Consider the following 27,569-nt stretch of genomic DNA (forward strand, 5'->3'; position numbering starts at 1 on the left):
TTTTCTATCATTTTTTCAGGGATTTGGGAGAAGGGTAGTTAAATGGAGGAAAAGGGAAACACTCATTTTGCTGTTTAATTTCAGGGCACTTGGAAGGAAAAATACCTATTTACCACTTTGATAGGTAAAAATACACTTAATAATTAAAACAACGGATGTTTTTCATCTGCTAAATTGACAAGGATTACAAAAGAAGAGTAATGCCTAGGATTGGTGAGGGTCCAGAGAAATAGCCCCTTCATACCCTGCTGGTGGGAAAGTAACTGGTGTAAACTTCCTGAAAGACAACTTGACAATATATATGAAACATTTAAAAATGTGCATGACATTTGACCAAGGAATTGTATTTCTAGAAATACTAGGAAATAATCATAAGCATATATAAACATTTATATATATATGGATAATCCTCGAAGTTACATATAATAGTGGAAAATTGGAAATAACCTTAATGATTAAAAAGAAAATCTTGGTTAAATAACTTAAAGTATAGCCACTTAAAGTGCAGCCACTTAAAGTCATGTATTAGAATAAATTTATTGGCATGGGAAAATTTCTAGTCTATTGTTATGAGAAAGTAGACTGCAGAGCAGTTTGATCAAATTGTGTTTAAAGGATACATACAAAAAAGACATACACACATACACAAAGAAAATACAGGAAAAATACATGAAAATAGTAACAGTGATATGCTGTTAAGGGTAATGAGTAATTTTAATTTTTTATACTTTTCTGTATTACAAAATTTTAAACGATGAACATGTATTACTTTTGAAATCAGAAAATTTTTTTCTCTTTTTTAAAAGATTTATTTTAATTTTTAAAAATTTATTTATTTTTATTAACATATAATATATTATTTGTTTCAGGGGTACAGGTCTGTGATTCATCAGTCTTACACAATTCACAGCCCTCACCATAGCACATGCCCTCCCCAATGTCCATCACCCACCCACCCCATCCCTCCCACTCCAGGAACCGTCAGTTTGTTTCCTGAGATTAAGAGTCTCTTATGGTTTGTCTCCCTCTCTGGTTTCATCTTGTTTCATTTTTTCCTCTCTTCCCCTATGATCCTCTGCCTTGTTTCTCAAATTCCACATATCAATGAGATCATATGATAATTGTCCTTTTCTGATTGACTTATTTCACTTAGCATACCTTCTAGTTCTAACCATTTCGTTGCGAATGGCAAGATTTCACGATGGACATCTGGGCTCTTTCCATAGTTTGGCTATTTTGGACATTGCTGCTATAAACATTGGGGTGCAGGTACAGAATACAGCATAATTCTTTTAATGGCCAAATTATGGATTGATATTATTCCCCCTACTGTTTGGTACATGTCCAGTTATTTCTGGATACCTTCCCTTTTCCCACCTTCCTCCCCAATACATATGCGCATCTCCCCGACCCTACCCTCTCCCAGAAGTCAGCCCAGTGCTCTTCCTCCTACCCTAGAGGACAGACTTTCCAACATGAGCTTGCAATTAGACTGGGGATGGAATCCTGTCACACACTTTTTTTTTTAAGCTTTTATTTATTTATTTGACAGAGAGAGAGAGGGAACACAAGCAGCGGGAGTGGGAGAGGGAGAAGCAGGCTTCCTGCTGAGCAGGGAGCCCGATGTGGGGCTCAGTCCTAGGACCCTGGGATCATGACCTGAGCTGAAGTCAGATGTTTAACTGACTGAGCCGCCCAGATGCCCCAACAATATATTGTTTTTAAGATTTTATTTATTTATTTGAGAGAGAGAGAGAGAGAGAATGAGAGGAGAGTGTCAAGAAGCAGACTCCCCACTGAGTGGGGAGCCTGATGCTGGGCTCCATCCTGGGACTCTAGGATCATGACCTGACCAAAGGCAGACGCTTAACCGACTGAGCCACCCAGGCGCCCCGTCACACACTTTTTGAGAAGTCCGGTTTGATCCATCCCTCACCAAGTGGATCTGATGTTTATCACCCTCTCCACTCAGTGAGTACAGGCTTTGTGTGTGATCCATCAGGATAACCCCACACGACCTGACAGTCCTTTGCTCATAGTAGGTGCCCACTATGATGTTAGAGTGCATAAATGAAACACTTAGATAAACAGAGGCATTGTCAAGCTCTCTGGGATAAGAAAAGATAGGAGAGCAGTGGGAGTGAAAATTAACTGGACTGACTAGTTCTGGGCCAGGCAAAGAGCGAGTCAGAAGTATTGGCTTCAGAATTACCATGCTTAGGCTTCTTAATCGGCATTAAAAGTTTACTGGCTCCCACATGATTTTGCCAGCCTGTCCACCCCTATGAGGATTTCTTCAATTTAAAAAGAATGAGATCATTAGCCCAGCTTATATTGTCAGGGCTGTGTTACAAGTGTCTGCGGAGCAGGATACTTTACCGAAGAGCAGCTAGGAAACTTCCCTGAAACCGTGAGCTGCAGACCAGCACATGGAAATCCCTTCCTCAGGGGTGTGGGGCTAATTCTATCTCCAGGTACTTTAGGCAGGGGGCGGAGGTGGGGGTGGGTGGGGGGGAGGCAGTTTTTGTTGCCCTTTGCTATTGAATCTGCCAGGTGTGTCAAAGGCATAATCTCAGAGACAGAATATAAACAACAAGCCAGTAGAAAGAAATGCAGAGTGCTTCTCACTCTTTGTAGAAGCCCTCCTTGACCTGTTTTCTGCGCACTGTCAGCGCTGGTACCATTCTCCCTGGATTCCCTGGTGGGGGTTTTGCAGTTATTTGTTCCCATATTCCTTATAATTGTTCTGTACTGGTTTTATGTGAAAAGATTGTGTTCACTCAGGGAGCAGGGATATCAGTGGGAAAAATGGACAACTTGGAAAACCAGACTTCATTATTTACCAGCCTTGTTACCATAACTAAACTGGTCAGGCTTTCTGAGCTGTAGTTTTCTTCCTCACTGCAGACAAACTGCTCCTAACCTTCCTGACATGGTTATTTTGAGGCTGAAATGATATTATAGGTATAGACATGTAAAAAATGATATGTGTATGATATTACCTTTTGTATGGAATGCTGTCGGTTCTTAAGAAATAGGAGATAGTATTGCACTATGGGGTTGTTAGGATAGAAACCACAGTTAGACCTCAACTGTGTGTACATGGGCAAATCAGCTTCTCTAAGGCTCACTTTCTCTCTATAAAACAGGAATAATAATAGCACTTCATATAGTTCATGTGATGGTGAAATGAAATGATACATGCAGAGCACTTCCCAATAGTACTGAGCACATAGTAAGCATTTAATGAATGTAAGCATTTACAGCTGCTGATGCTGCTGTAAATGAATGAGAGAGGTAACTATACTAATAAAAATGGCATATTGGGGCAGAAACTCAGGGTTATGGCACTGAGTAGAAATGGGAGCTCTATAAGCTAGCAGCTTCTGTTAATCAACCTGGGGAGACTTCATGGAGAAACTGGACTTTCTAGAACTCACTGAATGATAGTTGGAAGATGAATTGGCGGGCGGGGGTGTGTGGGAATGGAGCTATTAGAAAACTATCCCAAACACCTCATATAATTTGAAAGAAGGCTGAGTGGATGTAGGGTAAGCAGATGATGGAAGGTTGAAAAGTTCTGAAAAATAAAGGTGGAGTTGGTCTGAAGTTTGGTGGCCAAAAGATAGGCCTAGCTGCCAGTAGGCAGCTAAAACAGAGCAGATTAGCCCCCCAAGGGATGTTTTCAAAGTCTTGAATTTGACATGTAGTGTGACTAAAAGCATAATTGGCCATGAATAGTGAATGGTATGCCAGATACTTCAGATAGTACTTCAGGGACTCTAATGAGGACTGCCCAGTGCTCGCCTCCGCAGCACATATACTAAAATTCTAATGAGGACTGCCCAGTGAGCTTTGTTGCTAAAGGCAGGGATTCCGGAGGTTCAACAGGTGTAGCAATCATGAATTGAAACTTTGATACTGTGGAGGAAGAGAGAAGGAAGAAGCAAAGGTGACTCTTAGAAGAGTAGAAATTATGAGATATTTGTTGGGGGGGAGTAGAGAGCTGGGGTGCTCTCCACACATAAGAAGAATGCTTTGCTTTAAGAGAGGATATTACAAAGAATATTGAATTTGTCTTTACAAAAGATGGGGTTTATATTGTCTGTACAAAGAATTTGGTGTCAGAAAGTCTACTTTCAACCAACGTTCTTTAAGATGGAGAAGCATGCCGAAAATTGAAAAATATATGTAAATATTGCTAATCTCACGCAAAAGTTTATAGGATCACAAAATATGAAAAGGACCATCAGAGATCACTTCTAGTCCAATATTGTCATCGGATTAGATGAGGAAACTGAGGCCGAGAGATACAGAGTAACTTACCCAAAGTCACACATATATATCTGGTTCAATTCTCTCCATATCTTGTTTAGCTCTCTAACCCCAAAATTTGAGGAGCCCCTAATCTCTTTGTTTCCCGCTGGATAAGATGAGGAAGAAAATTATGGTTTTGTTTTGTGACGGCTTCTGAGGGCAACAAACAAGTTCCCTTTAAACGCATCCTCTCTTCTCCCCATCTGGCAGGTTTGATAAGCCCACCGTGTTTTTCCATTGGCCATTTTGTGTGGTTCCTTGCGCCCTTCCAAGATTCCCAACCAATCAACTCCTCCCTTTCTCACTTGGGCAGAGCTTTGAGGAATGTACCATATGGACCGTGCGGGGGGGTAGAGATGAGGAAGGGAGTGGCGGCAGCCCATTTCTTTACCTTTTGCATATAACCTTAAGATTCTGGCAAAGTCTGAGCCTGCAGGTAGCAACAGCAACCCTGAGGACGGGAACCACGTGCCAGTTTCAGAGGCGCACTTAGATCTGTCGCCCCCGAGGCTGGGGTCCTATGGTCAGGGCCGCAGCCCCCGCCCTCCCATGTGCCCGCCCAGCCACCGGCGGCAGCGCCGCTGCTTCAGCTGCCGCGGCTGCTGTTGCCCGCGCGGAAGCTGCGGCTGGCGCGCGGGGGCTGCCGTGCTGCGGGCCCGGAGCGGGGCTCGGCGGCCCGGGCCGGCCAGGGGACGCCGGCTCCGGGGGACACACGAGCATGAGGCGGAGGTGAGGACCGGGCTTCGGGACCTAGACCGTCCCTAACCGTTCCGTGGGGGCCGCATCCCACCCGCGCCCTGAGCGCAGGGTTTCCGGGGCCCCCAGGGGGCGGCTTTAGAGCCGGCGACCGCCGCGACCGGACCTGTGGCTGAAGACCTACCCCTTGGGCAGCCCGGGGGGCTCGGGACCCGCCGTGGTCGCTTGGCGCCTCCTTCTGGCGGCCCCTTCGAGCCCTTTCCCTGGCCGGGCGGCGGAGCGGACGGAGAAGCCCCTCCTCGCGCTCCCCCAGCCCTCCCGGCCCCTGTCCTTGACTTCCAGGAGTTGGATGTTCGGTCAAGTGCGGCCGCGCGTGCCCCGGAGTTCCAGGGGAGGCTGGCACTGGGGGAGGCCAGAGGAGCGAGGAGGCTTCCATCGTCTTGTGGGAGTGGGAGGGAGAGTGGCTGGGACTGAGTGTTCTGGGGAAGCTTTGGGGGCGGGGGCGAAGATCTCTTATCTTAACCCGGGTCGGGAGGCCTAGGGATGGGGTGCGTACTGCCTTGCCGTTCCAGCCCAGCCTTCGGGCCATTGGCCTTGCACTCGAGCTGGGGTATGGGGCTCCTCTGTTGCACCGTGGCCAGGCGAGCGCCGGCCTCCGGAGGTAAGTCCTGTCTTGATATCTTTGATCTGGAGTCTAGCAGGGGCCGAGTGTGGGTTGGTCGCTCTGGGCAGGTGGCCACGAGAACCATGAAGTGCTTTCTGCTTTTATTTTCTTCGGGTCGTGATGGACTAGGTGAGATGATGGCAGCCCCATACGTCACTTACCTACGAGCCAGCACCCCCTTGCCTAAATGCCTTACAAGGTGATAGTGCGCTTGGAGGTCAGTGTGGTGCACTGTAAATTCCAAGTTTAAAAACCACCTCGAGGAGCCCTTACACGCATCCGAGGCTCGCCTTGTGTTAAGCAGAAAGCAGAAAGCCAGACGTAGTGATAGACTTTGCAGGTTCTGGCCTGGATGGTAAACTAGTCATCACAATTGTTTGTTAGGCCCCTCAGGCAAGGCCTCTGCCTCATCCCATTAGGGGGCATGGATTAGCCCTCTGTCTTGGTTGGTTTTCTTCTAAGGTTTAATTCAGGGAAAGCGTTTCCAAGAATGCATGCCGATCACAGTTACGTTCTTTTAATGTTGTTGTTTAACACAGACATTAATTAAGGTTAACCTGAAGTGCGTTAATGCGGAGAATTGTGAAAAGTGTCTTTTTTAAATAAGGCTTATTACTTTTTTCTTTTTTAGTGGGTTGTAGATGGAGAGAATGGCATTTAAACATCAGAACATCGGTGTCTATTTGGTCCCATCTGACAGTTTGCTATGTAGACAGTCATTTAGAAGGATGACTTGTACCCCAAGGATGAGAATGAGCTGGGTTTTATAGTGAGAAAGAGATCTTATTTTGCGTTGCTGCTGCCAGCAGGAAGGCTTTGCTCTCTCATTACCTGGCCATGCAGATGCCAGTTCATTATTGTGGTTGCTTTCTCCCGTGAGCACATCTGTAAAGAGCCTTTAAGAGGATATTATAAATTCTGTATTTGATTGTCAAATGTACTCTCAGGTCAGAAATTTGGCTCAGGTTGTTTTAGCCCTAAGTGAATTCTTATTGTGCTCCATGTTTTAAACATTTTTGAACTTTTTTGATAGCATATTAAATAACTTCAGTTAATTCCAGAATTATAGGAAAAACATGGTTTGAGTATTTCTCTTGCAAAGAATCTTTAGGAATGTGGACCTGGTTCCTATCCAGTTTTACAGACAAGAAACTAGGGTTTGGTGGGATCCTAGGTCGAAGAAGTGAGAGCAGGACTGGCATTCATACCTGGGCTGTCAGATTTCGAAGTGTGTGCTCTTAACTCCCAAGCTTTAGTGGTGACTAAAGAGCAGATGTCAGTCCCTAACTCCTGTTGCTGGTGCCTCCGTGGGGCCTGATGAGCTGTGATTGTACTAGGGCTTTATTTTTCATTGACATAAAGTTTTCACACCCTGGACTTTTTCTCGAGCCAGAAGCATTCTTTCAGCCAGGTGGAGGGTCATTACTTTAGAAAAAATAATCAGAGCTGGAAAAGCATGTATATTTGGAGAGTATGAAGTATTTAATAAGACCAGAAGGTGAGAATAAGGACAGAGAGAATCAAGGTGGTGTGTGGACAGGAAATTTGTGATTTTTCTAACCCAGGGGATATCTTTAGCACCCAGGCTTTTTAAACTTAGGCTGTGGGTTGAAATTGTAAACCTGGAGACACAGCAGCACTGGGCTAAAATCTGTGTAGTAAGGCTCTCAGTTTCTCCTTTAGATGACAAAGTTGAAATTCTGATTCCTTTTCAGTCTTTAACTTCTACAAATAATACAGTAAGTTATGGGAATGATGGGGATATTGTTTGGAAATTTACCTAAACTCTTTGTGGACTTCCCCTTCCTTCCATGATCTCCTCCCCCATCTTCGGTTCCACTTTTCAGAATTCAGCTCTGTTCCTGTAGAGTTGGGTGGAATGGTGGAGGGTGTCAGGCTCTGTAATGCTTGGGATATATCAGTGGATAGAACATCCCTACCCTCGTGGGCTCAGCTGTACATGACTTGCTGTTTTCATGGTTTGGGCTTTAGCTGTCTTTGAGTAAGAAGGTTTATCATCAAGAAGCTGGGGAGGGAGGACAGGGAAACTATCACCCCAAACCCTACAATTCATTGACTGTCATTGTGGAGTCAGAATTTCACAGAAAAAACTGCCATAATTTATAGAAAAAAAAAAAGGAAGTGGTGATAATCAGATTACAGAAGGGAGGAGAAGTAGGACTGTTGTTTTGTACCTTGCTGAAAGGTAAAAGAAGAAGGGCAGGAGCTTCTGCTAAGTATTAAGTTCTGTGGTAAGAACAACTGGGTCTCCCTGCACCCCTCTTGCAGGGCCTGCTCAGCATCTATCACAAGAAGGGAGAAGCGAGCATGTCTTAGTGTGTGAATGGAAGCCAGGAAAGGAGTCTTTCTGCATTAGATAAGTCTACAGAGATCTATTTGATTGTATATCCAATGAAGGATCTGGTTTGGTTAACTCCAGAAGGAGACAGACAGCAAGTGGTTAACTAGTAGCTTTTATTGACTTCTTTACTCTTTTATTTTTTTTCTATACATATTTGTTTTTTTTTTAAGATTTTATTTATTTGAGAGAGAGAGAATGAGACGAAGAGGGTCAGAGGGAGAAGCAGACTCCCTGCTGAGCAGGGAGCCCGATGTGGGACTCGATCCCGGGACTCCAGGATCATGACCTGAGCCGAAGGCAGTCGCTTAACCAACTGAGCCACCCAGGCTCCCCTCTTCTTTACTCTTTTAAATAATAACTAAAAGGCAAAGTGAAACTTTGTTTGGTTCCAGCCTTGTCCTCTCTTCTGCCCTGCTTCTTTTCTGTTGCTGATTTAAGTAAAGTATGGAGGAAACCTCAGTTTGGGGAGGTCTTCCCTATGTCAGTGTTAGAGCTTGAGAAGAGAGGAGGAGCAGAGTAATCATCCAAAGGGAGGATCAAGAGTAGGCAATACTTCTAGCTTCTGTAGCCCCTCTGGGTTACCACAACAAACCTTCAGCACAGACTGCTCCCAGCCTACAAAATGCTGACTTCTGAAGGTCCCAACTGCACTCCTCCCTGTCTTCCCCCCCTCGTTTCACCCACCTCCACCACCAAAGCTGCCTTTGATTGAGAATTGTTGGGTTTGTGAGTGGAAAAGGAAAAGAAGCGGGGAAAGTAGCATCATGATGATAATGACGTTAGCACGGGTAGCGGCCTCAGACACTTAGAGACAATTGACTGTGTACAGGCTCTGCATGGATGAACTCATTCAGTCCTCACAATAGCCCTAGAGGGTAGGTGCTGTTTGGATCCCTCCTTTCTACATGGGGAAGCCAAGGCACAAGGAGCAGTGACTTACTGAGTGTCTCACTTAGAAAGTGGTGGAGATGGACTTCAGGCTTAGGCATTTGGTTCCAGATTTGTGCTCTCATGGACCAGTTAAGGGCAGCTGACTTGGGTAGACTTGCACCTAAAAGAGTTTCTCCATCCTGAAGGCCACCTTTCCTCTCTTACAACCTCCCCTCCATTTTCACATTTAACCCCCGTTTACTTTTAAGTTATCAATCTGAAATGCTATAGGAGAGATGCATTTAGGTTAACTGGTATATTCCTTTAAAATTGGGGCAGAGTCAGAGAAGGTAATTCTGAAGCATTTAGAGGGGCCTAGGTGGGCTTCCAAAAAGAGATACCTGGGACAGTGTAAAGAGTTTTCAGGGACCCAGGGGCTGGACTATGGGATATAGAAAGAGTATTGATTATAGCGCTGCTCCCAGAAAGGAACCCTTTCCTTTCCCTCCTCTACCTTTTTGCTTGGCATGGGTTGCTGATTCCCAAGACCTAGAACTTGAGCAAACCCTCTCATTGCCCTAGCTCAACTACTTTATGGATGATTTTAATTTCATTTTCTTACTTAATTAAACTAGTCTGGGGTCCTAACCATATTTGGAACAGAACCTTTTACCCATTTTGGCATAACTGGTCAGGGTCATTTATTTCCCTGTGAAAAAGGAAAAGGGAAGTATTGTGACTAGTGACAAGGACGTGTGTCAGTTTGTTTCCAAACAGGTTTTTCTTAAAACCAGACTTGCCGAGGAAGGGGGAAAAAAACTCAACCTTCTGCCTTTGGCATTTTAAGCATCTTTAGACAAGTGAGTCCTGTGGATAGTTACGTAGTAATAGCTGTCACTGAGTGTTACTATGGGCCAGATACTGTGCTAAATGCTTTAATATACACAATCCTATCTAGTCTTCAGGTAGGTACTGTCACTCCTATTTTATCATAGGAAAACTGTTCCAGAGAGGGTAAGGTCCATAAACCCAGTAAGTTGCGAGGCTGGATGACTCTAAATCATCTCATTGTAAGGTGAAATGTTGAGGGAGCAAAAGGAACAGAAAATGGGGCAGAAAAAGACAGTATTGGGCAGGGGAAAGAAATTCATGAAACGGCAACATGAATCAGCCCCAGGATTTACTGTACACCTCAGTGGGCTGGGTGGAGCACCAAGAAACCCGTGGACCTCAACCACCTTCAGGAAGCCAGGGAACAAAGAAGTTTTAGGTCACACACTGGGACTTGGTTTTAGAATGCATTTATTGAGTAAGTACTATATAATAAAGCAAGTACCAAGCATTAAAACAATATCTAGCTACAAGAGGTCACCATATTTCTAGGGCAGGCTGACACAAATCCAGAAAACCATAGTGTAATAAGTGACTTCACTGGCCAGGGAGCCCTGAACATGGAGTGGTGAGAAAATTTATACTTACTGGCAAAATATTTCTTCTTGATTCAGTTTTGTTCATTTCGTGCACATAAGATTGATTTCTGAAATTTACCCACCCCGTGTCTATTGTTTCTGTTTTAGCAAACAGAGGATCTCTTTACAGCTCCTCTCTGAAGACCAGCCCTGCACCTTGGTTGCAGAAAAAGCTGGGGCCACCTCCCTTTCCTGCAGGTTGCCCTCAGACCCATCACTGCTGCAGATCTGTTGGGTTTGGTGCGCTTGTCCTTGCTTAATCACTGCTTGCTCGGAGGTACAGGTGCTCCAATAGACCAATATCCCTTGCTAGAGGAGCGTACTGCTGGGCAGTGCCCTTTCCAGGTGTTCTAGCAGGGGTGAGAGCAGTCCTGGGCATGAAGATGCTTCACCAGTGCTTTGGGAATTAGATCAGACCATGTTACCACTATGGCTCCTTTCTAACTCGGGACCACATCACTATGCCAACAGTGACCTGGGCACCCAGTGGTAGCCTTGTAGTGATTAGTATTTGCCAGCCCTCCTACTCCTCCATCTTCCTTACGTATCTCCTTGTCATGTGCTGTATTTGAAAGCTGATATATTGTGGAAAAGGCCTAATGGGGTTTCTTATTGTTTGATATGCTTAGTGAGATAGTTTTAGTTTGTGTTTTAATCTTTTATAAGACCTCAAGATCACTATGATCAGGTCCACTCAAATAGAAATTACTTATGTCTCCTGAAAATCCTGAGTTGACTCAGTTTGGTAATAACACTTAGGATTCCTTCACATGCTGCTAATGAAAAGTTCTCTCTGTCCATGACCAGTGAGTGGCTCCAGAGAAGGGTTCATCAGTTTAAAGATATCCCTTGCGTTAAGCAAACCTGATGTATGGAAATTGTATTGATCTCCAAAATATAATAGTGTGTGTCTGTACTTCTTGGCTTTAAATTTAATTCTTCACAGTGAAGGAATTTTGCAACAGGATTCTCTCTCTAGGAATTCAAAATTTTACTTTTTCTGTATACAACTTTTTCAGGCAGTCTGATCTTCCACCATTGGTGGAAATGACTGCATCACTTAACCTGCCTGGACCCTCTCCATCCCCCAGTATGCGTGCAGCCTCAGAGCCACAGGAGTTACTGGGCTCTGCCTGTACAGGCTCCCAGGTCTATCATCCTGGCTCGTTGGTGTGACAGACAGACCCAGATGCTGTTATGGGTGTCAGTCAGGGCGCATCCTGGCAGTGCCCAGCTGGCCAGCTTTTGCTCATGCGTACGTATTCATTTGCGCACCAGGATTCATCTGGACCATCTCTGTCTGTGCTGCCTCACTCAGCTCCATGTGCACTTCCCTTTCATGCTTGTCTCCAGGTTATTTCTGCAAGCTTTCATGAGGCCCAAATGATTGGGCAAAGGTGATAGGCAAGAAAATGCAGGGTGAAGTGTAGATTGTTCCCTGCTAGTAGAGTAAAGCAGGCCAAGGATTTTGGCTAAAAACCTAACTTATGTTGAAGTATGGGACAGGTGGGAAAGGAACTAATATATCAGGAGTCTACTTCATAAAAACACTTTATGACATAATCTCCTTTGATCCTTAACAACAGTTAAGTATATGGTGCCCACTTAACAGGTTGGGAAACATGAGGCTCAGTGAGGTGAGATGACTTGCCTGATTGATACCTCTCAGCTGGCGATTGGTAGAGCTAAATTAGATTAAAAAGACCAAAATGTGGAGTGGTTAAGAACATGAACACTGGAGGGGTACCCGGGTTGCTCAGTCAGTTAACTGTTTGCCTTCGGCTCAGGTCATGGTCCCGGGGTCTTGAGGTACTGGGATTGAGCCCCACATCGGGCTCTCTGCTCAGTGGAGAGCTTGCTTCTCCTTCTCCCTCTTCCTGCCGCTCTGCCTACTTGTGTTCTCTCTCTCTCTGTCAAATAAATCTTTTTTTCCCCCAAGATTTATTTATTTATTTGACAGAGAGACACAGCAAGAGAGGGAACACAAGCAGGGGGCGTGGGAGAGGGAAAAGCAGGCTTCCAGCTGAGCAGGGAGCCTGACGTGGGGCTCGATCCCAGGACCCTGGGATCATGACCTGAACCAAAGGCAGATGCTTAACAACTGAGCCACCCAGGCGCCTCTCAAAATAAATAAATCTTAAAAACAAAACAAACAAACAAACAAAAAACCATGAACACTGGAACTAGACTGTTCTGCACCACTTACTAGGGTGTGTGACTTTGGGTGTGTACTTTAACTTCCTTGGACCTCAGTTTCTTCATCTGTGCAGTGGCACAACAATCCTATTTACTTTATTTGGTCGTAAGTGTGTAGAATTCTGCCAGGTACCCATTGAGCACCCTACATGTTAGCTAATACTGTTGGTGACTGTTGCTTATGAAACTTGGAGCAGAATACTGAGACACCGGGTTTCTTCTCCAGGGACAGAGCATGTGTGGGTTCATGCTTAATATAAAAGTACCCTCAAGGGCGCCTGGGTGGCTCAGTTGGTTAAGTGTCTGCCTTCGGCTCAGGTCATGATCCCAGAGTCCCCAGATCGAGTCGCACATGGGGCTCCCTGCTCAGCAGGAAGTCTGCTTCTCCCTCTGCCCCTCCCCCACTCTTGTGCTCTCTCTCCTCTCTCTCTCCAATAAATAAATAAAATCTTAAAAAAACAAAAAAAGAGTACCCTCAAATGCCCCTTGCCCTCAACTTCTGCTCTCTACCTTATCACTCTCGGCCTTATCCCTGGCTCTGCATTCTTTTCCTTATTAGCAACTATTTAAGCTTCCTGGAATAAATTTTTCATTAATTTATCATCTGTTGGGCTCTTCCTCCACGTGTTGCACTATACTGGGTAATAGGGCAGGGCACAGGTTTGTAGAAATATATGACCTTACCCTGTTCTTGATGAATGCATCTGCCTCAGAAGATACAGTATAAATGTAAAAGAAGTTTGGGGAAAGAGGAAAGAAAAGCAATGAAATACCAAAGTGGCACAGACAGGTGACCCAGTTGTAAGGACAATAACTACAGTTGACCCTTGAATAACACAGGTTTGAACTGTATTTTCCTGAAATGTATTTTCCTTATGGTTTTCTTCATAACATTTTCTTTGGCTTACTTTATTCTAAGAATATAGTGCATAATGCATACGACATACAAAATACTTATTAATGAACTGTTTATCAGTAAGACTCCTGGTCAACAGTAGGACATTAATGGCTAAGTTTCGGGGGAGTCAAAAGTTATACGCAGATTTTCAACTGCGTGGGGGTTAGCACCCTCAACCCTCCATTTTTCAAGGGCCAACTGTATTACCTTTTGAGAATTTATTATATACCAAGCGTTGGTTTAGATGCTGTGCATGCATCGTCCACCCTGCAAGTTAGGTGGTACTATATCATCCCTGCTTTATAGATGAGGACTCCGAGATAGAAGTATCTTGTCCGAGGGCACACAGCACGTAGGAAGAGCCTGGGGTTTGAACACTAGTCCACCCTGACTCACTTGGGCCTGTAGACTGTGTCCCAGGTCATTGGTAGGATTGTCTAGGTGCTGGTGTGAGCAAAGCTTGGAATTGAGAGTGAGCAGGATGCATTCAGGGCAGTGAGGAGGCCAGCCTGACTGGTTGCAGTTGAGTTCAGTGTTTCTGGACTGCTGTGCCACGTTCTGTCTGGGTGTTTGGAGATGAGTAAGACATGTTCCTTGCCCTCTTGGAATCTTACTGTAGCTGGGGAGACAGACACACAAATAGATGATTTCAGTGTAGTGTGGTGAGAGCTGTGATGAGGGTAAGTATAGGGTGCTGTGGAAGCAGAGGAAAGGGAACCAGGAAATGCTCCCAGAGTCTTGAAAGGTAGGCTTAGCAGCTGAAGGCAAGAAGAGTTTTCTAAAAGGCAGAGAGTGGCATGAACAAAGGCCTGGCCTTTGTGGGCTTTTCTTGCTAAAAGCAAGTTTATTCACCTGGTCTGATGGATGCCATGGGACAATGTAAAGTTTATAGGCAACAGGGAGTTCATCAGAGGTGTTGGAACACAGAGGAACAAACAGCATGGAAACAGTATTTTGTGTCTACTGGAGGCAGGAAAGATGAAAGTCAAGCAAGACCACCTGTGGGAGGAGTCAGCAAACTTCTCTCCATAATGGGCCAGAAAGTAAATATTTTAGGTTTCAGGGGGCCATGTGGTCTCTGATGCAGCCACTCAGCTGCTATTGTAGTGGGAAAGCAACCGCAGACAATTGGTAAACCAATGGGCATGGCTGTGTGCCAACAAAGCTTTATTTATGGCCCTCCAAATTTGAATTTCATATAATTCTCACATGTCTCAAAATAGTCTTTGTTTTTTCCCCCAAGCCATTTAAAAATGTAAAACCCTTCTTTGTTTGCAGGTTGGATTTGGCCCACAAGTCATGGTTTGCCCACCCTGAGTGATTGGTAGTAATTCAGGTGTGACATGACAGAGAACCGGAACAGGTTGTTGGCAATGGGAATAGAGAGGAAGGGACTTGAAGCCAGAGACATTTTGGAAAGAAGACACTGATTAGATAGAAGAGATAAGGGGAGAGAAGAGCCCCAGATGATGCCAAAGCTTCAAGTTTCATGCCTTCCCAGCCCCCTTTTGGTAAAATGGCTCTGTTTTCCATGTGCTGAGAATATGACTTGATTCGGGAGGAAAACCTGAGAGCACGACTTCATGCTAGAGAAGAGCCCAGAGATAGCGGCTGCCTTACGTGCTCCCCAACTTCTGTCAGCATTGTCCTTTGTTCCAGTTGTTTCCCCATGGGTGTCACTGTGCCAGCCGCTTCTGCTGCCTCGGCCTCTGGATGCTTTAGGCGGAAGGTGGCTCCTGCTATAACTGGGAGAGCTTGCCCACCTGCTTGTCGGGGCACAGATAAAGTTCCGTTGTGGGGGGATAACTTCCCTTTTATATACTTTCACATTCACAGAGAAGTTGTAAGAGCAGCTCCCTTGTACCTGTTATCTAGGTCTATTAAATTAGATTTTATTAATTGTTTACATTCTGCCCCATTTGCTTTTTTATTCTCTCCCCACTCTCCTCCCATTTTTTTTCTGACCCATTTAAAAGTTGGTGACATCCTGCCCCCTCTTACCGCTAAATACTTCAACATGAATTTATCAAGAAAAAGGTAACCACAGTATGGTGATCAACATCAGGAAAGTTAACACTGATACAATCTAATTATGGTTTTTGGAGCCAACGCATCTCTAATAGCCGTTACTCATAGACTCTCCGCCATATGTAAGGAACGATGATGCTATTATTCCCTCTAACAGGTGCAGACACAGGCAGCTACCTGCTTGGCTTTGGGGACCCACACTCCCAGCAGTGGCAGTTCTCTAGGACTCATGCTTGGGCTGGTCACTGGGCTTCTCCAAAAGGAGAAGCAGTCCCAGGGCTGAAGGATCACTTGTTCTCTTGAGCTGCTAAGCTGCCCTAGGGCAGGCATGCCTTTTACTTTCCCTGTAGCCCCTGCCATCTCCTGATGCCCTCAGGAGACAGTTTATCTCCTAACTGGAACACAGTGACCACAGCACCCAAGCTCTCATGGTTACAAACACTTTCTTTTGGCTTTCTTCTCCTCTATTGCTCCTCAGCCCATGGAACATGATTCTTCTAGGGTAGATTTGTTCCAGGCTTGATCTGGAAAATAAAATGGAATTAAATTGGAGTCATTTATTTTGGAAATAAAATGGGAGGAAAAGCTCTACTACCGTTTCTGACTTAGAGCAAAAGGGGATTTTCTTTCTGCTTCCTTTATAGACTGAAACCAGAAATAGGGGAATGTTTGATGTATACACTTTAGTTCTTATGAGTAGTGATAGCTTGTTGAGTTCCATGGGAACTATGGGAAAAGGAATCTGGAAATTCTGCACCTGATTAGAAAGGAATAAAGGGAAGGCTTTTATCATTGTGTAACATGGGTGTCTCATTCCATTTACCTAAGTTTTGTATGACTTAACTAAATGCTTGGTCTTTGCCAGTGTGGATGTGATTGGGACCCTTCACGGTGTTCAGTCATTACTGACCTTCAAAGAGCCCATTCTTGTGATCCAGGACATCTGAAATCTGAGAGTCAGGAGTCCTCAGAGTCTTAGGTCTGCGAGGCCCTGTGCTGGCCATTGGGGGGCGGGGTCACAAAGGAGGATAAAGGTGCCAGGTGCCTCAGCACCCCCTGATCTCCCAGTCTACGTAAGAAAACCTTGACTCAGCTGTTGTGCAGTGAGCTCAGGTGAATCACTTAATGGTTCTGTGTCACAGTTTTGCTTGCCGTTTGTAAAGTAGAGAGATGTTGGCTATCAGCCATCCTCAAGGGGCACTTGGGTGGCTCAGTCAGTTAAGCGTCTGCCTTTGGCTCAGGTTATGATCTCAGGGTCCTGGGATCAAGCCCCACAGGCTCCCTGCTCAGTGGGGAGTCTGCTTCTCCCTCTCCCTCTGCCCCTCCCCCTGCTTGTGCTCTCTCTCGCTCCCAAATAAATGAATAAAATCTTTAAAGGGACATCCTGGAGATGAAATTTGAGTATAACATTTGCAGGTGTGCTTGGAAACAAACTACGAGTACCATTTACATACTGACATTTTCATAGGAGCACCCCTAACACAGATAGAGGTTACTGTTCACCGATAGTGTAGGAGGACTGATGGTCAGAGATGTCCGAAGCTGCCCTCACAGGGTCTGCTTGTCTTCTTTGTAGTTTATGGAATCCACAAAGGCAAGGCAGACAGATTCAGTAAACATTAACTTAAAAGTGCTAGGGACATACAAAGAGTGTAGAAGCCACTCTAAGACCTGTGTTCTTAGAGTTCACAGTTCATCTGGGGAGTCAAGATAAATAGTAAAAGAGTAGTTAGTGAACACCCAGCAAATACAGAGAATCCAATGTAAACCATGTATTCTGCTGCTCAGAAGGGAGCGGTTACTCTTCCCCTTGCTCCCTGTGCTCTAGCTTCTCTGGCTGCTTTGCTGTTCCTTGGACATCCCAGGCATGCCCTGCCTCAGACCTTTCCACGGACTGTTCGGTCTCCGTGACGCAGTCTTCCCTACGATGTGCACTGTTGACCTCCTTAGGCTCTGCATGCCTTTGCTCAAATGTTACCGTCTTTATGAAAGCTACTCGAGCCACCCAGTCTAAAATTTCAATGTGTCCCTCAGTATTCTGAATTCCTTTCATCCTGCTTTACTTTTTCCCTTTTTCCAGGGTACTTAAACCACCCTCCAGCATGTTTTACTTAACATTTATTGAGAGGCATAGTAGCCTGGGCTCTGGAGCCAGACAACCTGAGTATAAGTCTCGGCTTCACCACTTACTACTTTATATGAACTTGGGTAGATTATGGAACCCTTTTAGTCTCAGTTTCCTCCTTTGTAAGAAAAATACCTAACTCGTAGAATTTTTATGAGGATCAAACGAATTAATATTTATTAAATGCTTAGCCTAACACCTGACATGGAGTAAGCACTATAGGAGTGTGATGAATACAATTTTTATTGTCAAATGGAAGCTGCGTGACGTCACAGGGCTTTATCTGTTTTGTCCTCTATTGTATCCCTAGCATTTAGAACAGGGCCTGGCATGAAGCAGGCAGTAAGTACATGTTGAGCAAATGAAGAGGCTGTGGTTGGTCTGGAAAGGGGAGTAGTGAGGTGTGGGCAGCGCTGTGGACAACAGAGGCCAACCTGGGATCCCATTCCAGCTCTGCACTCTGTAATCTTGGACCACAGGGTCTTAATCTCTCCAAGGCTTGAGCTCTCGCTTCCCTTGCAGAGTTGTTAGCAGAATTACATGAAAGAATATACAGTAAATGCCAAGCACGATACTGGCCTGGCTGGTAGCAGTAAATGTTAGTTCTTTTCCTTCCTCAGCACCCCTGGAAGAAGTGAGTCAGTGAAGGAAACTGGTTGTTAGGGAGGAGCAGGGGAAATCCTGAGTCTAGGTGTAGAGAAGGGGAACAAAAACAAGATACTAGATAAAGATGTGACCATCACCAGCTGGACTGAAGTGCTTAGTGAGAAGGGGCTGTTCATTGTCAAACTTTGATGTTAAGATGAGAGGCGTAGGGTTTTTTTTGTAACTTTGTTTTGCTACAATTTCAGAAAAGTGCAGGAATAGTATAAGGAACTCTTACTTACCCGGAACCACCAGTTGTTTTCATTTTGCACCATTTGCTTTTCATATTTTTTCTTTCTCTCCATATGAATTAAAGATATTGCATTCCTTGACCACTAAATACTTAAGCGTTTATCTCCTAGGAAGAGGAATATTCTCTTAGATTTTGATAGGGAGCTTTAGGTCCTTAAATAGGGTAGCGGCACTCTGTGCAGAGTACTTGGGGAAGATGGGCTGGAGGTGGAGTGGGCCCATGGGCAGGCAGTTTGGGATAACTTCCCCTGGTGGGTAATGAAGACAGACTGATGACCAGAAACGGGAAAAGGGGGATAGACCAAGGAGATGTGTATGGATCTTGGGCACGTTACTGCTTGTGACGGGATGAAGATGACAGCCGAGGGGAAAGGAGGGCTCCTGTTAGCTGCTGTCTGGGGAGCAGAGCAGCACGCATGGTCTGAAAAAGCAAATTCAGCTTTATTTTATACTTGGGAAAATGAAACCTCACTCCTGGCTTTGTTCATGTTTTTCAGTCTACAGAAGATAAAGGTCCACCAAATCCTGGCTGTGCAGTAGAGTCTGTCTCCAGCACTCCTCTAGTAGCTGTGACAGGCTTGTAGTGTCAAAGGCACAGAGATACTGGTATGATCTGAAGGATGCTGCAGTTGCTGATAGCTGGGGGAAGTACTTTAGGGTTTGTTTGCCATGAAAATAGAAAGTAGAGATGAGTATTCAGATAGTCTGGTGTAGATCTAGGAGTCATTAGTGACAAGAGACAGCTGATTTTGAGTGGGGAGGATGATGAGAAGCCAGGGACCAAAACCAGCTTTGGCGAAACGATCTACAGGGAACCACGGAGAGGTGGGAAGACCAGAGAAAGAAACTTCAAGGGAGGGTAACAACAGTGATGTAAAAAGAAAAAGCATTAGGAGGACTCAAGCTGAGCTAAAAAGAGATCCAGGGAGTTGGTGAGTAAGCTCCCAGCAGTTCTCAATGCTAGCGTAGTACCTTCTGGGGCCTGGAGATACTTGTTGGGCTCTGTTTTTTCCAGAGTAGGAGCCAGAACTCATGAGGTTTAAGGAACACCTTGTGAATAATGCCACCCAGGGTGCTAAACCAAATCAGACTGTTAAAGGATTTAAAATTAACTTCCCAGTGCCTAAGTGTTTTGTGGAAGAAATTTCAGGGAGAACTTATCAAAAAAGTCTTACATCTGAGCTCTACTAAGTATTAAAAGAGCCCCTTCTTTGAAAGATAATATGTTACGTGGAAGATTGTCCTATTCTTTCTAGCATTCAAAATTCCCAGATATACTAAAATCTTGTTATAGGAAAGTCTTGATTCCCTCTAGAAGAGCAGACTCTTAGGAGTGAAGTAACTACAGAATTATGCTTTTTCACAAATATGCATGAGCACCTTTTGTGTACTAAACACTGGGAATATAGAAGTAAATCATGGCTTGTCTTTACCTTGTTAAATTTTCAGGAATTTTGCAGGTTGGTTGATAAGTACAGCCATTATTAAAAATTAATTCTGTACACTTAGAATTAAATAATTATATTAAAAACAAGCATAATACTGAAAATTCATCACTTCCTCATTATTTTAGCATAAACAATGCTCTGTGTCTCTTGTACCCATATGGTGGAGATACTAAGTAAGAGTGAGCTATGCTGCATTTCTTCCCAGCTCTGTGTCCATGCTCAGAGGTGTCAAATTGGTAGCTTGAAATTGGCCATGATGAGAGTATTTATACCATGGAAACGAACAGCACTAAAAATCAGGGCCTGATTTATTATTTTGTTCATTGCCTAAGAAAGTGGAGAAATGTTAACAGTTGCAGTTCAAACCTAGTGTTGTTTTTTTTTTTCCCTAAGATTTTATTTTTAAGTCATCTCTACACCTAGTGTGGGGCTCGAACTCACAACCTCAAGATCAAGAGTTCCATGCTCTACCGACTGAGCCAGCCAGGTGCCCCCAAACTTAGTGTTTCATGTCTATAGCCATTATGTTGTGAATTAGCACAACGGATTGATGAAATATTCATCTAGTGTTTGAAAGCTAGGGTCCAGTTCAGCAAAGAAGTTGCTCATATCCTGTTTGATATACATACATTTTTCTTGTTCCAGTTTTATTTTACTCCTTAAAGTAAATGAAAATATCAACATTCACTTATTTATCAATTGAATTCATGAGTTGTCTATAGGTATGAGTTAGGCAAAAATCTGTGACAGCATTCTGTGAGAATCAATTGGCTATATGGAATTTACAGTAGAGAGTATTATATGTTTTATTACCATATACTTTATTAGATATTACTACATATTTATTGCTATTCTGTATATTTTATTGCTGTTGTATGCTACACATTTTTTATATCAGTACTATTTATTATAAATGTAAGTATATGTACACATAAATATACCTGTAAAGACATGAGCATGTTTTTGGAGAATAGGCAGTTAAGCATTTACCAGCACCACCCCCCCATGAGTTAAACAAACACTGCCTTCATGGAGTTCACAGTTTAGTGGGAGAGACAGCCAAACAAGTATAGTGTATGAGGGGCCTGCAGGAAGGATCAGTGCAGGGTCCAGGGAAAGTGTGGGACAGAGTACTTCATCTGGGCTGGAGTGGGGAGGTGGGTAAGGCCTCCCAGGAAAAAGGATACGAAAGTTAAGCACAGACCGCTAGCGAATGGGGAGTGAACAGTGAACAGTTTAGGCCTGCAGGAGGTTTGCGGGGTTGAGGAGCAGACAGGACAGGCCGTTGGACTGAAGCATAATGATAAGAAAGAAGGAGGGGGGAGTTCTGGAAAGAAAGGTGGGCGTGGACCATATTGTGTGGGTGCTTGCTGTAGATCATGTGAAAGTCGTGGTAACAATCTAAGGATTCTGCTTTTAGGCTGTTTGGTAACTCAGATGCCAACATCACTTTGGCCGACTAATGTGGTTTAAGAAATAAGAAAAGAGGCATTAATAATATTTTTTGTGAAGTAAATACTTAAGGTTGACAAATATGAATTATCCGCTTACTGTATGCAGGACTTGGTGCTAATGGTTTTCAAGGAGACAAAACTGTTAACACTGTCCTTACCCACCAGGAATGTATTGCATAGGGGGAGAGGGGGTGAGTAAGGCAGAAACACGTACAATGGAATATAATATAAGGTGGCTTTAAACAAAATGCTGTGGAGGAAGCAATTAATTCTGATTGTAGGATGGGGAAGGCCATATGGACAAGGCATGATAGTAGTTTTGCAGTAATTGTACTTGGGGGACCCCAGAAGAATATCCTACTTTTGACTAAAGACTTTTACTGTCTCTATTTCCTGATTTATCCCCTTCATCCACTGCCCTGGAGTCTCTGCTTATTTCGTGAATGCCAGCTCTGCCTCTAACCAGGCTGCTAGAGAGGGACCACATCCCAGACTTCCCTCCCGTTCCTCATAGCACCTGACCAGGAGCTCACATTATGTGCTTTCAGAAATATTTGTTGGCTTTTTATATTGACCAGCAAAGCCTCTTAAAATCCAGGTTTAGAAAAAACTTTAGACTGAGAATATCAGCCTAATGCGTAGGGAGTGTGCTAGGCTGGGAGAAGGTGCTACAGAGGGGCTCCTGTCTCCTCCAGGCTGGGACTTGTCTCACTGAAGTCACTGAATGCAGTGGCGAATTCCTCTAATGAAATCTTTGGTGAAAGACTCAACATTTCTATTTTCTTTATTTAACCAACATTTATTGAGTTGGTTAAATCACACATCTCACCTACTGTGTGCCAGGCCCTTGTGTAGGAAAATACAATGGCATGGTTACTGCTCTCAGTTGGGTTTTTTCTTTTTTTTAACAACTTTATTATATAATTCACATATCATACAATTCATTCATTCAGATTGTACAATTCACTGGTTCTTAGTGTATTCAAAAGAGTTTACAAGCATCACTCCAGTCAATGTTAGAACATTTTTGTCATCCCCAAGAGAGGTCCTATACTCATAGCACTGACTCTTTACTTCTCACCAGCGCCCCTCCCCCCCTAGGCAGCCACTAGTCTTCTGTCTCTAAATTTGTTATTCTGGATATTTCATATAAATGGAATCATACAATATGTGGTCTTTTGTGACTAGCTTCTTTCATTTAGCAGACTGTTTTAAAGTTCATCCATGTTGTAGCATGCATGAGAACTTCATTCCTTTTTATGGCCAAATGTTCCATTTTATGGATATACTCCATTTATCCATTCAACAGTTCTGCTTTGGGCTATTTTGAGTAATGTTGCTATGAACATTCATGTACAAGTTTTTGTGTGGACATATGTTTTCATTTCTCTTGTGTATTTCTATACCTGGGAGTGAAATTGCTGGATCAGATGGTAACTCTCTGTTTAACATTTTGAGGAAGTGCCTACCTGTTTGCCAATGTAGCCGCACTATTTTGCATTCCCACCAGAAATGTATGAGGGTTCCAGTCTCTCCACATCTCACCACCACTTGCTGTTATCTGTCTTTTTGATTGTAGCCATCCTAGTGGATGCAAAGCAGTATTTCATTGTGGTTTTGATTTGCATTTCCCTAGTGGTTAATGATGTTGAGCATCTTTTCATGTGCTTATTGGCCATTTGTACATCTTCTTTGGAGAAATATCTATTCAAATCCTTTGCCCACTTAAAAATTGGGGTTACTTTTTATTACTGAGTTGTAAGAGTCCTTTATATATTCTAGGTAAAGTTCCTCATCAGATACATGATTTGCAAATATTTTACCCCATTCTATGGGTTGTCTTTTCAGTTTCTTGATGGTATCCTTTTTGCTTTGGAGCATAAAAGTTTGATTAATTTTGATGAATCAGATTTGTCCTCAGGTCTTGAGTAAACCCAGATTTACATGACAGATTTCAATGCTTTCAGGTATTTCTGTTATATTTAACAAGTCTCTAGGGTTGAATAGTTACAGCCAGTCTGATAACTTTAATACTTGCAACTTCTTATGTTGGTGAGCTTGTTTTAGCTTGTATTTATTTATTTTTTTAAAGATTTATTTATTTGAGAGAGAGAGCAAGAGAGGGAGAGAGAGTGTGCGTGCCCACGATCGGGGGGAGGGGCAGAAAGAGAGGGAGAGAGAATCCTAAGCAGGCTCCATGCTCAGTGGGGAGCCCCATGAGGGGCTCCATCTCACAACCCTGAGATTTTGACCTGAGCCGAAGTCAAGAGTTGGCGGCTTAGCCAACTAAGCTACCCAGGTGCCCCTGTTTTAGCTTTTAGAAACTTGAAAATCCTCTGAAAGCAAAGACTAAGGCATATAGGCTCTTGTTTCTTTTTTCCTTTTTTTTTTTTTTTAGATTTTATTTATTTATTTGCCAGAGAGAGAGAGAGGGAGAGTACAAGCAGGGGGAGTGGCAAGCAGAGGGAGAAGCAGGCTCCCTGCTAAGCAAGGAGCCCGATGTGGGACTCGATTCCAGGACCCTGAGATCATGACCTGAGCCTAAGGCAGACGCTCAAGCATCTGAGCCACCCAGGCACCCTATATAGGTTCTTTATAGCATTTTAGTCACCATGTCGCTGGTAAAAATACAACCATAGGCTGATGACTGCTGAACCCATTGGGGCCAGGCTTCTGGGAATAGTTGGGGGTTGGACACAAGGGTATTGAGGTTGTATTTAAGCACAGGCCAAGAAAATGGAGCAGGGTCATTTCCTATTGTAATCTTAACTCCTTTGTGTTATCTAACAAGATTTTTGGCTATATTTACTCTATAAGGCAAGGAATTTAATAACAAGAAATCCATCTGGGTTGTGTAGATAAGTTACCAGAGTGAAATACTTAAACTACCTCCTACCTGGATCCCTACAAAGTATTTTAGTGGTCTACCTTCTCCCTATATTGTTCAGACAGGACTAAAAAGAAGACATTTTACTTACATAATAATATGTGTTCTCTTGGCTGTTTTAGTTGCTACCTCCTCTGAGCCATCTAGCACCTCTAGGAGGGTAAATACTATTTCCTGTCAATGAGGGAGCAAGCTCAGGGGGTATGCAGCAGAGGCTGTTTCTTGTCTAAGATCACATTCCTACTAGTAGGAATGCTGGGGTCCATTTTGGGGGACATACTTGCGATTACTTGCAAATGTGGTATTTCAGGGCCTCATTTGTTCTGTATGCCTTTAGCTCTCTTTATCAGGTATTTCCATTTCTAAGTTGGGATAAATGAATGTGTGGAGTTTTTTCCTTTGAATGTAATCTGGACAAGTAGGTATAAATCATGCAGCTGGGGGCTGGGAGCGTGTGGAACATAAGAACAAAAATGTGAGAGGGAGAGGAAACCTGATTAATAATCAGGAAAAGTGGAGAAGATTTGAGAAGTTCTGTTTTTTCAGCTGCAAGAAAGTAATGGGGATTTATGAAATAGGAAGTGAATCAATTAGGGTATAAGGCAATTTAAAGATTCGTAGACTTGTTCATTTCTTGTTACCCATGAGGTGTCAAAATGCTTGGGTGCCGTTAGCAAGTGCAATTTTGAAATGAAGCATGGTCCCATATTCCCACTTTGAATTGGGCTGCCTGGGATCAAGTGCATGAGAGTGGGTAATGATGCCATCTTGGATTGCTCTGGCCTTTGTCTTCCATAGAACCATGCCATATGGTTTTGCGATCACAGGGTTAACCCGAGACTGACAGTTCTTTCAGAGAAGTCACTCTTGGAATGTTTTTGGAACCTGTGACACTTCGGCCTCTTTGCCTACTTTATTCTTGGTGAGGGCAGATACTTTGAAGATGGACATGATGTGGTTAAGTATGAGGACTCTAAAGTTGGACTGCCTGGGTTAAGTTCCATCTTCTACTACTTAGAACTATGTGACCTTGAGTACATTACTAGATATCTCTTCACCTATCAAATGTGTATATTATGTATATTAGTACCTATCTCACGGGGTTCTGTGAGGATTAAATGAAGTCCTGTGTGAAGTTCAAAGGGCAGCATACAAAACAGTGCTCATCACATGGTAAGCACACATTCAGCGATAGCTGCTATTGTTTGTCATTGCTGTTGCTGTGAAATGGACCAAAGCATTAGTTTGGACCCAGCTTTTGTAAATGAAGTGAGCCGTCAGGTTGGATAGCAGTAATTTTGGTAAAACATGAAGTGTGAAAAGAAATAACAATCTCCATAGTTCCTGTCTATTGAGCACCTCCTGTGTTTTAGGCCCTGTAGTGTAGGCTCTTAATTATACTTCCTCAGTTGTCCTGGCGATCATGCAGGGTAGTTTATCAGCATCATCAAGGGACATACTCACGGCCCAACAGCTGCTCAGTGTGGATCAGCCCGTCTTGGTCACACAGCTCTCAGGAGCTGGGCTTTTTCTTGACTACTGTATTGCTTCCCTTGTCTCTGTCCACCTTGGCAGCCAAAGTAACAGGAAAGTCGTTTTTTGCCACAAGCCTGTAATTTCAGTTATGCACATAAGCCATGGCCCAGAGGGAGGTAAGATTTCCAGGATATAACGTTTTTTAGATGAGTCTTTTTTGTTGTGATGATTGAACAGTGAGGAGGAGGGCCTCAGGCAATTTGTCTTTTAAAAAGGCCCATGGTTGGGGCGCCTGAGGCGGTCAGTCTTAAGCATCTGCCTTCGGCTCAGGTCATGATCCCGGGGTCCTGGGATCCGCATCCATCTCCCTGCTCTGCGGGAAGCCTGCTTCTCCCTCTCCCACTCCCCCTGCTTGTGTTCCCTCTTGCTGTGTCTCTGTCAAATAAATAAATAAAATCTTTAAAAAATAAAAAAAAATAGAAAGGCCCATGATCATCCATTTCTAAGCCAGGTGCCTGTTGGTCTTCCTTGCACCACAGCCTTAACTGCCACCCCAGGCTGGGGGATGAAGGTGGAAGGGGGTTCTTGCCCCATCCTCCACCATCACAACATACAGGCCTCAGGATGAGTGCAGGGTCTGGATGACCCTACCTGTGTCCTGTCCACTCTTGGGAAGGAACATGGGCTCAGTTACATATTCCCTAGAAATAAGTCCCTTATCAGATATATGATTTGCAGAAATCTCCCATTCTGTGGGTTGTCTTTTCACTTTTTTGATAGATGTCCTTTGAAACCCAACATCTCTTGCCACCCCTCCATCTCCTCCCCCACGCCCTGCCCTGTTTCCCATAAGGTGAGGCTTTGCAAGTGTTGGGATGCCACAACATGCAAGAGAAGCAGGTAGTAGCACCCCTCCCTCCCTCCCACCTGCATACACTTCCCTTCTTCTTTTTAAAATAACACAACACAAGAGTTAGGATTAAAGACCCTTAGTTAAGTAGGCATGGAGTCAGGGCAAAGCTCTGCCCAAAAGAATCAGACTGCAGAGAATGGCCCAGGGCCCAGTGCAGCCTGATGTGGGCAGCCCAGGTAAGCTAGGAGCAGTGCCCCGGCACGGCCTCCCTGGCGCTAAGGGGCGGGGCCACAGGGCGGCTGGGCTGCAGGTATGTGCTGGCAGCGCATGGGCTGCCTGGCGCTGAGCATGGTAGGTTGCTTTGGGTCTGGCAGTGCCAAAGACTACATGCGCTGATGGTTCAGGTTACAGTTGCTGTGGGAACTGTGACCTTTGAGTTTCCTGGCTTATGCATGGAATTTCAGTTGCATAATACCACAACAACTTGGATTTTTTTCCCCTTGCCTTTCTTGGCATTTAATTTTTTTATCCCAGTGAATGGGATCCATAGCTCTCTGCCTGTCCTTCCCTTGGGGCAGACAGTTTCACTCACTTTCTTTTTCCTGCTCCCTCAGAGTATGCCAGGGAGGAGACCAGCCCGGGGCCCTGGCCTGTGGGAATCTTCCTCTTGTCTCCAAGCAAGGCCCTGAGGTTGGGGTGAGCCGGCCTGGAACAGCCTGTGTGGTGGACTGCTGTGTGTTTCAGGGTGGGCTCAGCTGTCCCTGTGTGCTTATTTCTCCCAAATGGACTTTGCTCGTTTCTACTTCTGTACCTCCATTTACACTGTCCCCTATGCCTAGAGTATCCTCTGCAGGTGGCTTAGTTAAATACTCCCCAGACTTCAGTTTCTACTTGGAGTCCCACTCTCTCTGGGAAACCTGTTGTCACAA

The 27,569-nt window shown here is 44.2% G+C and overlaps 1 protein-coding gene across 2 annotated transcripts in view; it reads left to right on the forward strand.

Moving 5' to 3' along the window:
* Positions 1-4,970: 4,970 nt before the first annotated feature.
* Positions 4,971-27,569, forward strand: part of MICAL3 (microtubule associated monooxygenase, calponin and LIM domain containing 3) — a 200,348-nt gene continuing 177,749 nt past the window's right edge. For both annotated transcript variants that reach the window (XM_028121095.2, XM_028121097.2), the window contains exon 1: positions 4,971-5,046. The gene's annotated coding sequence lies outside the window, so the exon portion shown is untranslated. The remainder of the gene's footprint in view (positions 5,047-27,569) is intronic.

This window comes from Eumetopias jubatus, unplaced genomic scaffold (genome assembly GCF_037043125.1).
Source record: "Eumetopias jubatus isolate StellerSeaLion01/CBP00866 unplaced genomic scaffold, mEumJub1_p1.0 scaffold_8, whole genome shotgun sequence".
In the NCBI taxonomy this organism is placed as follows: domain Eukaryota; kingdom Metazoa; phylum Chordata; class Mammalia; order Carnivora; family Otariidae; genus Eumetopias; species Eumetopias jubatus.